An 11,310-nucleotide genomic window follows, 5' to 3' on the forward strand; every position below is an offset into this window, starting at 1 on the left:
AGGGAAAAATGGGTAATTTTTCAGTCATACTTTCACCAGGATATTCATACATTTAGTCATTTTTATGTATTACAATCAGCTATTTCTAGTGCTGTATATATTTGTAATTTTAGTACTGGTTCTGATTCTATATGTAATCACCTGCTCTTCCTGTCAGATTAAATCTTGGCAGCCGTGGTTGAAGGAGAGTTTTTTTCCTGTATTCTCCCCAAGGGTAATTGGATCAAATGTTGTCATCCAGATTTCCAAAATATTCCCTCTGATGATGATGATGTTCCGTCTTGATTTTGACTTGACGAAAGCCCATGTGTTTCTGCTTCTGATCATCTTTGTGTCCTCCCCTTTTTGAAGAAGAAAGTTTCCCGTGTGAATAGAAGAGTCTAAACAATCAATTCCTTCTATCGTATGCAGACTAGATTTTCCACATTACACCTAAAATAATACATTTCACCTCTGTGGGACAATATAGGCTGTTTCTATTCTATTCAATAAAGCAAACCCACATAATTTGACTTAATTCAGAACGGGCCAACATGTCCACCTGCTGGTGGCAGCAGACCCGTCTTTCACCGCCGATGCATGGTTGGAATAAACGTTACGAATTCTTATGTTTCTTGACATGATGCCAGTCTTTGACCCTATTATTGGAATAAAATGCTTCACACACTGGCCTGTTTTTCTCCCTGTTTTTATCAGTGAGTGGTGTGTGCTCCACCCTTTTGGTGTCACCACCCGGAAAGTGTTTGTTTGTCCTGTGCTACCCAGCCTAATAATATATCCCAATAGATGGTGTATCAACTGGAAACTAGGGAGGGGAGTTTTCTCACACGTCACTAAATAAACAGCTGGACTGATACCGGTGTGGGTAACGCTGTTATTTCAAGGGCCAACCTGTCCTGCAGCTCGGTCGTGCTCAACATATCGGACTAGACTCTTCCTGTTGAAAATTGGTTACTAAAATTACTTAAAGTCATTAAAGAACTGACCTTTAAGTGATGTTTTTATTTAACCCTTCCACATCTAACACTTTCTGTTCTAGCTCAGCCAGGATTGAGTTATTTTTATTCGCCAAACGTCAGAATAATAAGGACGTATAAACTTGTATAAACTCAAGTTCATACATCACAAATAAACTGGAGTAAACAGACTGCAACATCAGTGTACTCAAATAAATATTTGATCATTGCAAAAGAAAAAAAAAAAATCAAGTCTGACATTTTGGGCCTAATTCATCCTTTTTGACCGAGCGTCATCAAAAACCAGCCAGTGTGACTTCAGCTGTGTTACTCCATTTGAAGAGGTGAAGACATGGTTGAAACCTTATCTCCTAACTTTCTCACGTTCTAAACCCACCAAATGTGTCTCCTGTAAATCAATGCTGTCCCTTTTTGGTTCAGCCACAATTTTCCACCATCTAACAGAGTTTGAAATCCCATTAACATTAAGAGAAAATGTCGTAAGAATAAAACATTTTCGTATGTAGAACTATCATTTCAACAAAGGTAGATTTCAGTTATACCTGATATAAAACAGGAGAGAGAGAAAAAACTGCTTTAACGCAGAACTTGCACATACTGTACATTCCAGAACAATTGAACAGTTTCAGAGTGTTTTCTAAAACTCCGTCATTCTACTGACTGTCTTAATAAAACAGTGTATATGTACAACTCAATCTAACCATCTGCTACAATAACAAAGTGTTACTTGGTAAAACATACTTGCGTTTTCACACAATAAGAACAAAGGTAAGGTCAGTCTGGCCGAAACAGGGAGGAGCCAAAGTGCTACTATGGTGCTACAAGTGGGAATTTCACATATTTTGACATACTTTCGTGAGTTAAACACGTCTAAAACACGACAATAACGACAGAACAGCAGAACCATCGTGACTTACAATGAACACAGTTCAATAATATGCAGAAATGAGAATCATAAACATACTTTATAATCGTCTTTGTCAGATATAACAGAAACATACTACCTTATCGGTGATCCTCGTGAGGATTACCCATAATACCTTGTTTTCTAAGGGTGAATGCAGTATAACTTTTGACCAGCAGATGGTGCATTTTTGCAGGATTTAACCCGAACCATTTTAAACTGCGTTTACACATACAGGGCATGGCAGTAGAGAATATTACTCGTGGTTTTCCTTGAAGGAATCCTAATTACAAGTCTTTCTGAACACAGCAGAGAGGTCGGGAAGCAAGCTGTGGAGAAGTTTAAAGCGAGTGATGTGGAATATTTGTTTTCCAGCTAGTCAAATCATAGTTTCAGCGAACAACATTCCCAAGGAAAGCTTAACCTGAATTACTAGGAATTGTGTATCCACCGTTGCCGACATGCACAGCGGTGAGACGAGAAAAGGCCTAAATCTGCGCCGTTTCCATATAAGTCACGGCACTGGATCAAACAAAACGGTCTGCCTCAAAGGAAAACTGCTCGTCTTTCATGTGAGCTAATGAAGTTCAGAAGTGAGTGCGGTGTTTGAAGTCATCCAGCAGTGTGTTTGTCGAGGCTGGGTGGGTTTGCCTCAGAGCCGGCTCAGATGCCACAGGTCAACCACACTGAAGGTCTGCGGACTGTAGAGGCCTTTGTACTCAACAATTGATGCTCGCACAGGTACAATGGCCGCCTTTGATCAGGTCAGCTGCATCACCCAAAAGTCAGAGAAGGGCAACGATTATAAAGCTCAAAGCGTCTACATCTGTACAAAGAAAGGCAAGGTCACAAATTTCCACCTGAAGACTACACATACTCTTCGTCCACAAAACACAGGGTTATCTGTTTTGCTATATCTCGTTATCAGTAGCTATTTAGATGGCGGCGCTTACCATAATTTCACAGGCATTATATAAGACATTTTCAAACCCCTTGAGATTTTCTAAGCTTTTTCAAATTGAAAACTTGAAGAAATATAATTGAATTATAGAATAATATACTTCATTCATTTTATCTCCTTTTACAATCTATTTTTGTATCTAAAGCATCTTCCCTCTAGACACTTCTTGACACTCAAGGACACGGAACGAAAAATGCATAAAATCAATTAAAAGAAAACGCACCACACGAGTCAAGGAGGATGAGGATGGCGAGAAGTCCGGAATCAGATGCCACGAGGAGACCGCTTGTGATTTCGGTGAGCGCTGTTTCAGTGCGAAAACCAGACTGGAAATGTTCGCAATGACTATTGCAGAATCGATGGGAGTGATGTTGGAAGGTAACAATTTTATTTTGAAGAGGAAATGTAGATTGGAAATAGGACAGTAGTTATTGAAGTCAGAGGGGTCTGCGGTAAAAAAAAATTCAGGTTTGGTGTAATGGCAGCAGTTTGGAGGGATGAAGGGACAGTTCCCGTGGTGAGAGAAGAGTAGATGATAGCAGAAATTAGGGGGGATGGAAGAGGAGAGGCTGTAAGAGGTTGTGTGGGGAGGGGGCCTAAGTGATGCTCTGATGAAGTCACATACAGTCCCATTTTATAGCAAGATCAAGTAATTTCAATAAATGCTACGTATATTAAATACGACTAAAAAGAAATTTGACTTTGTAGTTTAGTACCTTGAAACTGGGTCTCTGTCTCTTTAAAATTAAACTCACCCCCAAATCAACATTTTAAAAAAAGATATTTACAGTTCTATCTTTGCTTCTGTGCAAATTTTGACATTTTCGTGCGATTCTTTTAGTTCGGCATTACTTACCCTAAAACCGTCTCACTACTGGTCTCCTTCGGTCGAACAGTGCTTAGGCAGTTGAATTCTGTTATTGGTTGTAACCGTACAGCTTCGTAGAACTTCGTCACAGAACTTTGTTCTGGTATAAATAACAACACTCCCCCTGCCCGCCCGGTGGCGAGTTAGGAGATGGAGTTGCGAGGTTTCCCGGGGGCCTAGTTGCACTTTAAAAACTCCTGCTCTTTCTGAAACTTTGTCTTCAGGGAGTCATCACAACGTCACGCCTCTATTAACCCTTTAAGAAAATTTTTACCTGCGTTGCGCTGAGATGCAGCTCTTATAATGAACTCAGCAGAGGCTGTTTGCCAGATGTTTGCTAATTGTTGCTAGCTAGTCTAAAGGATCTGAGTGGGGGAGCCAACACTCCAGGTAGGTTTGTGATAAGGGAATAACTTTATAACATGATATAAAGCTCAAAAATGTTGATTTTAGATAATTCTGCCCCTTTAAAGAAAATTTTACAAGTTAATATTTTATTTATAACTCCGCCATATCTGTACCTTTATGTATGACCCTTTTAAAGGCTTGTCCTTTTTAACAAAGTGTCAGTTTTTATTGCCACCATTGAAGTTCTCACAGTTGAGCTCAAACCTATATGTTATTCCCCTGGCACTGTTCAAGATAAAGTTATTTTCATTTTACTTATAAGTTTGTTTCTGAATAGGCACCACATAAACAGAGGTAACAGTCGTTAACGTATTTGTCTCTGGTTTGATTCACAGGTAGCTTTGTTCCAGCTACCTGTGAATTAAGGCCACCAGGGCTACAAGCTGGTCAGATTAAAGTATTAATTTATACCTAAATGTGACGGGGTTATGAATACTTCTGAGCTCAACTTTGAATGTGTGTGGTTAATAAACTTGTTGTGATGAAGTAGGTGTTGTGTGAATAAAAAATAACAAAAGAGCAAATAAACAAAATTAAAAAAATCTTTCCGTCTTCATCTTCAGAGGTGCTGAAACATTTTTGTACGGCAGCAAGAAAGTACAGGTCGTTCAGTAATTACTCTCTGCATACCACAGTGGGTGCAGTGGAGCTATTATCAGCTCTGTCTCGGCCCTGAGGCGCTGGGATTTTCTCTCTGCTTATCTTTCCAGACTGCTGGTTTTACAGCAGAGGATGGGTTTGCTGTGGTGACAACAGCTTCCACTTTTTGTCTTACGTCGGTTGTTTCTGGTGTCTTTTGCACAACTTATTTAAAACCAATAGAAAGCAACACGCACTGCTGCGTTCACGCATTGCAGACTTGTCACTTGTTAAACAGCAGAAGTGAGACATGTAAGAAGTCGGCAGTACCTTACTGAGACCGGGTTTGTTCGAGCTTCTGTTTTTTTGTTGGGGTTTTTTACCCACACGTGTGACATATTCAGAATATATGATAATCATTTGAACTTGCTAGGATCTTATGTTGTTTTGTAATTTGATTTGACTCTAGTTTCGTTATTATTTCATTCAATGTTTTTGTAAAATAAATGCTAAATGGGTTTGATATTTCAAAGATTACTACCAAAATTCATTTGATATCATCTGTATGTTTTTATGTTGTATCAAATACTCCCCCTGCTGACCTTCCTGGCCAAAGCTACTGTATTGACTTTCGTTAAAACCACATATTTTAATCTAACTGTAATTACAGTCTGAAATGTTTTATTAATAAAGTCAGCATTTAATTTGAAATAAAAGTGGTCATATTTTATGTTTTTACTCGCTTCCATCATATTCTGCTGCTTTCCCGTTGTTAGCAGATTCAGCAATGGTTTTATTGTGGCATCACTGGAGTGACCTCTTTGCATGTGAATGTATGAAATTATTTCTGATTATCAAAATGTTGATTTAGACGGTGATTAGGAAATTATCTCTTACATACACAGAAAGAAAAAAAAAATCCTTATTTCCCCTAGTGGTCCCAAATTGCCAAAGTCACCAAAAGAATCATCTACGTATTATATAAAAAGTATTAATGATATCCAAAACATTTTTAATTTTTTTGTGCACTTTTGGCATACTCAGCGTCTTGCTGACGGTGCATTTACAGATTTCCAGTCAATTACAATACATTTTTTCACTCTAGTGTTTGCAAGAAAAAGTATTAATTACAATAGTTCACGTTAAGACAGCTTGTGTCCCCCAGAGTCTATTGTTGTGGGTCCTGTTCAATTTCAATTCCTTTTACCCTTGATGTTAATTCAAGGGCAAATTAAATTGTTATTTCTTTTTGTAAGGTACTCACAATAACAAATGTAGTGTGAGTTGGTTTAGTGGACAACCTCTAATGGCCCAAAATACCAACACCTCTCCCTCCCACGAATGCCCAGGTGAGTTAGCATGGCACCGCAACACGTAGTCACTTGTTTATGGCAGAAAAGCCTATGTAAACATACATATCAGAATGTCATTTATGATAGACAGGGTTTTCCGCCGATACATTCTCATCTGTCTAGTAAAAAAATAACAAAACCAAAGAACAAATTCGCATGACTGAGAAGGATTAGCAATTTGTACACCAAATGAATTATACAATAAAATGAATAAATCGATAAAAACCTCATTTTTATCAATGTCCTAAAATAAATATCTTAGTTTTTCACCCATTAATAAGCACAAGCCAACTTCTAATGCTAGTAATGCTAGCACTAGCTTAAAGCACAGGCATGTCGTTAGCTTCAAACCCATAGCAGTAAGTCCTAGTCTAATATTTAAAATAGTATATATATATATATTTTTTTTTATGTAAGTACTGGATACACAGGTTATTGACTTTACCTATCAACCCGGCTCCAACCCCGGCCGGTCGGTCCGCTGTCGTCAGCCATCTTTGGATTTGGAGAATGTTGTGTTCTGTATGATCGGGTTTGATTACTTTACCCTGTGACGTCATTTCAAGGCTCGTTTACTCAAGTGAAGTAATCTCCTGCAGGGTTAACTTTGTAACTGTAGAAATTAGACTCGCAGCTTTTAGATTAATTTACTAAAATCCCAAACAGCGTAATTTTTTTGTGTAAAACTCTTATATTGAAACACTAATAGAATTTCAGAAGTTAGAAAATCTTTTTTTGTCAATTACTTTTCTCCATAACTTGTTGTTGTTTTTGTAATCTTCATGATGCTGGCTGTTCTGTAATATTTTCTAAAAAAAAAAACAAAAACACACACACAAAAAAAACAGCATTTTTGACTGAGAATAAATTACACACGGGTATCACAATAAATCAATCAGGCAAAAAAAAAAATGTTCAAATTAAAAAAACATGGCTCATTTTCACAGCTTCTTTTCAGAATTTGCAGTAAGTTGAAGGGACAGTTATTATTAAAGATGACAATACATTGCAATTAGAACTCTATGTGCTCATGTGTGTGTGCCCCTTTAACGCTTTAACATTTGGTCACATTACAAGATAAAAATTTCAAGATACTTTACTGAGATTTTATGTGACAAGATTCACACAATTTAAAGTGGAAGGAAAATAAGTCATATTTTTTAATAATAAAAAAAAACTAGACATGGAATATGTTTCTTTTATGTTTTTGGTAACAATACGTTCCGATGTATTGTCACTGAACTTTAAAATAACCGTCCCTTCAACTTGCTGCAAATTCTGGAAAGATGTTTCCAAATTCTTAGTATTACTCGCCAAAGTTGGTCAGTCTGCATGGCTCTGTGAGCTCCTGATGCTGTAAATAACAAGTCAGCTCAGGAATGTGAATGTCTTTGGCAAAGGAATTTTAGGCTAATAAATTTCTCAAAGCCTAGTAATGCAAAGAGTTTCTTAGTGACGAAGAACTTGCCCATTCCGCTTTTTAAGTCTTCGGTTTACTTTAAATACTTGTCAGCAGGCAGTTTTACTCTCCGTTCGTCAGGGGTTGGCATGTGCTGATGTCAGAGCAGGAAGCCCCTCGGTGATTTACGTGCTCCTCGCTCCCAGGGCAGGTAGCGGTGTGTTCGAACCGGTTCTGATCGCCGAGCTGAGTACAGCGCCCCCGTCCACAGCTAACGAGCATTCTTTTACTGGATGACAAGCTGAGAAGATCAAATGTGTGCCATAAAAGTATTCCCCCCGCAGAGCGCCGCAGAGTGCAGCCTTTAGGTTGAGGGGAATGCGAATCTCCCGTCTGTTGTGCAGCAGTCAGGCGGACAAAGGGCTCAGACTGCGGCCGTCAGCGGCCGGGGTGGGGAGGGGGACACTAAGCGTCTGGTGACAGATTTGCCGGGATGCATGACCACTTTACACTGGCCTGACTGTGTGTGGGAGTCCTGGCTGGATGGAGTGTTTTTACTACCGACGGAGAACAGCTCAGGAATTCTTGCTCAGTCCTGTCCTCATGACATGACATGCCGTGACTTTTAACTGTGTGCAGTACCACAAACCTGCAAATCTTACTTTTTTTACAGTCCAGCAGGTCTCAGACTTTGTGTTCGGATCTCCAGACCCGACTCCCAGGTAAAAGTTGAATTACCAGATCAACTAGGGATGAGCATATCCTGATGTTTACATTCAGAGGTGGGCAGAGGACCCAAAAATTGTACTCAACTAAGAGTGGCACTACTTCAACATATTTGTACTCAGGTAAAAGTAAAAAGTAGGTGTGCTGTGGTGGCGGAGAGGTTATGCACAACCCACATAAGGAGACCCAAGTCCTCGACGCAGGTTCAAATCCCTGCCTGTCAGGGGGAAGACGTTTGCTGCATGTCTTCCCTCTCTCTCGTTATCCTACTTTCCTGTCCATTTTAAAATGTTCAAATAAAGGCCTCTAAAGCCAAAAAAATCCTAAAGTAAAAGTAGCTGTCCAAGAAATTACTCAAGTAAGAGTAAAAACAAAAGTATTTGCTAAAAAGTCTACAAAAGTACCGATCAAATGATCAATCATTTAATATTTAATAATGACATCCTCAGACAGACCAAAATATAAAGTTAAGTGGAAATTTTGGTATTTTAAGGACCAAATCTACAAAATGGAAAAAGAACCTTTGGTCCTTTTTAGATGTCAGCTGGATGAGATGATATGCAATCAACACATGAGGAGCATTAATGCTTCACATGAACTTGTTGTGCTCAATACCTGTCAGCCTATTCCACTGCAACCTCCTGTTTCAGTTTTCTGTCCATCTTTGGACGTTGGATACATGCTGTGCACCAGGGAAAGTCCTTTTCTACAGTTACCTCTGCACTTTTTTTCTACCCTCCCGGTAACGTTACTGCCTCATCAACTTTTGAGAGGAAGCTGCTCCTCTGAGCTGCAGCTGCCGCCTCATAGAACAGCTCCTCCCTCACACAGCTCCTTCAGACTAGCGGCAGCAGCAGTTAGCAAACACCCGGTGGAACCGCGCACCTGCTGGGCTCATCATGCGAGCTACCTCACAGCGAAACCCCGTCCGTCATCTTGTGAAGGTCTGTGTGAACAGGAGTGACCGAGTGTCTTAATAAAGACATATCATAGCCAGACCGGGTTGGATGGGAACATGTTGAACATGTTTTCGTCGTCGGAGAGTTGAGACTTGAATTGACCACTGTTCTGCAGACTCAAATCTGCCACCGCTGGTCAGGCCGGCTATATTTTTCTGCTCAGAAAAAACTAAACTCCCAGACAATCATCGCTCCAGATAAATACCGCTGGAATACAGTATGTCCAAGGTGGAAGTGGAGACAAGACAATGCATATTTCTGGACACTTTTGATCAGTTTGAACACCAGTAAACAATACCAGTTACATTATCCGTGACAGACTTGAATCAAAAATCAATACCTGCAACAAGTACACCTTGCTGTCTCAATTACTTTCTGCACCAAAGATTAAAAGTTTGTTTCTGCAGGAAACAGATCTCTTAGCTTCTCTTGGAATGAGTTCCAAAGCCTCAGAATAAATATAAACTTTCCGTTCTTGAGGAGCCTCAAGCTGTCTAAACAGTGATTGAGGGGAGGGGGGAAGCAGCAAAAAGCAACATGAGGCAGTCATGTGAAAGCAGAATGCATTATGTCAGGAAGAAAGGCTTTTCATTTTCTGTCTCAGAAACACGAACACGAAATTGAATCGCAATTGTTTTTGTTTGAGTTAATTTTCATTTGCCAAGTTCAAGAACTTCGTTCTGGATGATTTACCTTCATTTGCTCATTCATGTGATCCAACTGGTGTGGAAACAAAACCAGAAACCATCCCTGGAACGGAAACTGACAAACTGTGGCGGTCGGCTTCACGCATCAACACTTAACGACAACACAAGGCCAGCAAACGAAAAAAGAAAACCCCACAATCTTCTTTAATAGAATAAAAACGAGATTTGAAGCTTTTGCTGTTTAACGTTTGAATCTTATGTCCTCTAACATCAGAACGTAAAATAATACGTGAAGGCAGACAACATGGTTGTGGGTGATCTGACACAAAATCTAAGATATGTCCTCCATATACCTTTGGATCTGAAGACCGCTAGGTACAACCTGTACAATAATTAAACATAATCATAGTTAACACGTATCGCAGATGGAGGACCACAAAAATCTTTCAAGAGGTCTGCATTGTATTTTGGGGGTCAGTAAATATTTAGAAAAATGGCCAAAGCAGATACCAGTTAGTCTAACACTAACCCTATCACTAACCCTAACCCTAACCAAAACAGAATCCCTGTAAATCTAACGAAGAGCGAAATGGACCTGCAAAAAACAAAACCAAACAAAAAACGAGGACCCACAACACACACAAGTACAATACAGAGCAAAACGATTTTATTTGTAAAATAATTTTTAATTTTTTGTAAAATAAATTTGTAAAGCACTTTAAGGCATCACGGTTGCCCCAATTTAGTTGCTGGATTCTTACCGTTTTCCATTAACTGAAAACACGGCGTCATAATTCTCAGTATTGTCTCAGAGATATCAGACGCCGTGTCGTTGGCAAAACTAAGTTCTCTGGTATGTATAAAACGTTTCATCTCATTCGCTGCTCCTCCACCCACTGCTGAGTCTGTGGGTTTTTGCCTGGCTCCTTCTGGACCTTTTTTTTTTTTTTTTTAGGAGGAAACCATCTACAGCTCAGTCTTTATGTCTTGGCTGGTGTGTGAAGCTGGACTTTCTTTCTTCCTTTCTTTCTTTCTTCATAGGACTCAAATTCTTGTAGGAGTGCGTCAAAGTTGTTTTAAGTGGAGTTTCTGTGTTCTCAGTTGGATGGGTGTTTTGACCACAGCCTGCAACTTGCTTTCTTCTTGAGACTTTTCTCCATAATGTCGGTCGGGTTGTTTCATCTAAGAGCATCATTATCTGTGTCAGCAGTTCCCCAGATCTGAACTTGAATGGCATGTATGTATGACTGAATTGAAATGATTTTTAGATTTTATCTTATTAAAGTGCCTTACGGCAACATTTGTTGTGAATTCGCTCTATATAAATAAACCGAACTAAATTGAATCAAAGTAAGGGCTTTGCTTTTCGAGGACTGCGGCTCGGTTGAGCCTCATTTACATCAGCGTTCTGTTGCCTTTGTTGTGCTTTGGTCGATGTTTTTTACTGCTTTGAATGATCAAAAAGGTTGTCAAAGAGTCAGGTCAAAAAAAAACCTCGACTTCCATCGCGTCCATATTTTTCTTTGCAGC

Source organism: Xiphophorus hellerii, chromosome 20, assembly GCF_003331165.1.
Source record: "Xiphophorus hellerii strain 12219 chromosome 20, Xiphophorus_hellerii-4.1, whole genome shotgun sequence".
Classification (NCBI taxonomy): Eukaryota; Metazoa; Chordata; class Actinopteri; order Cyprinodontiformes; family Poeciliidae; genus Xiphophorus; species Xiphophorus hellerii.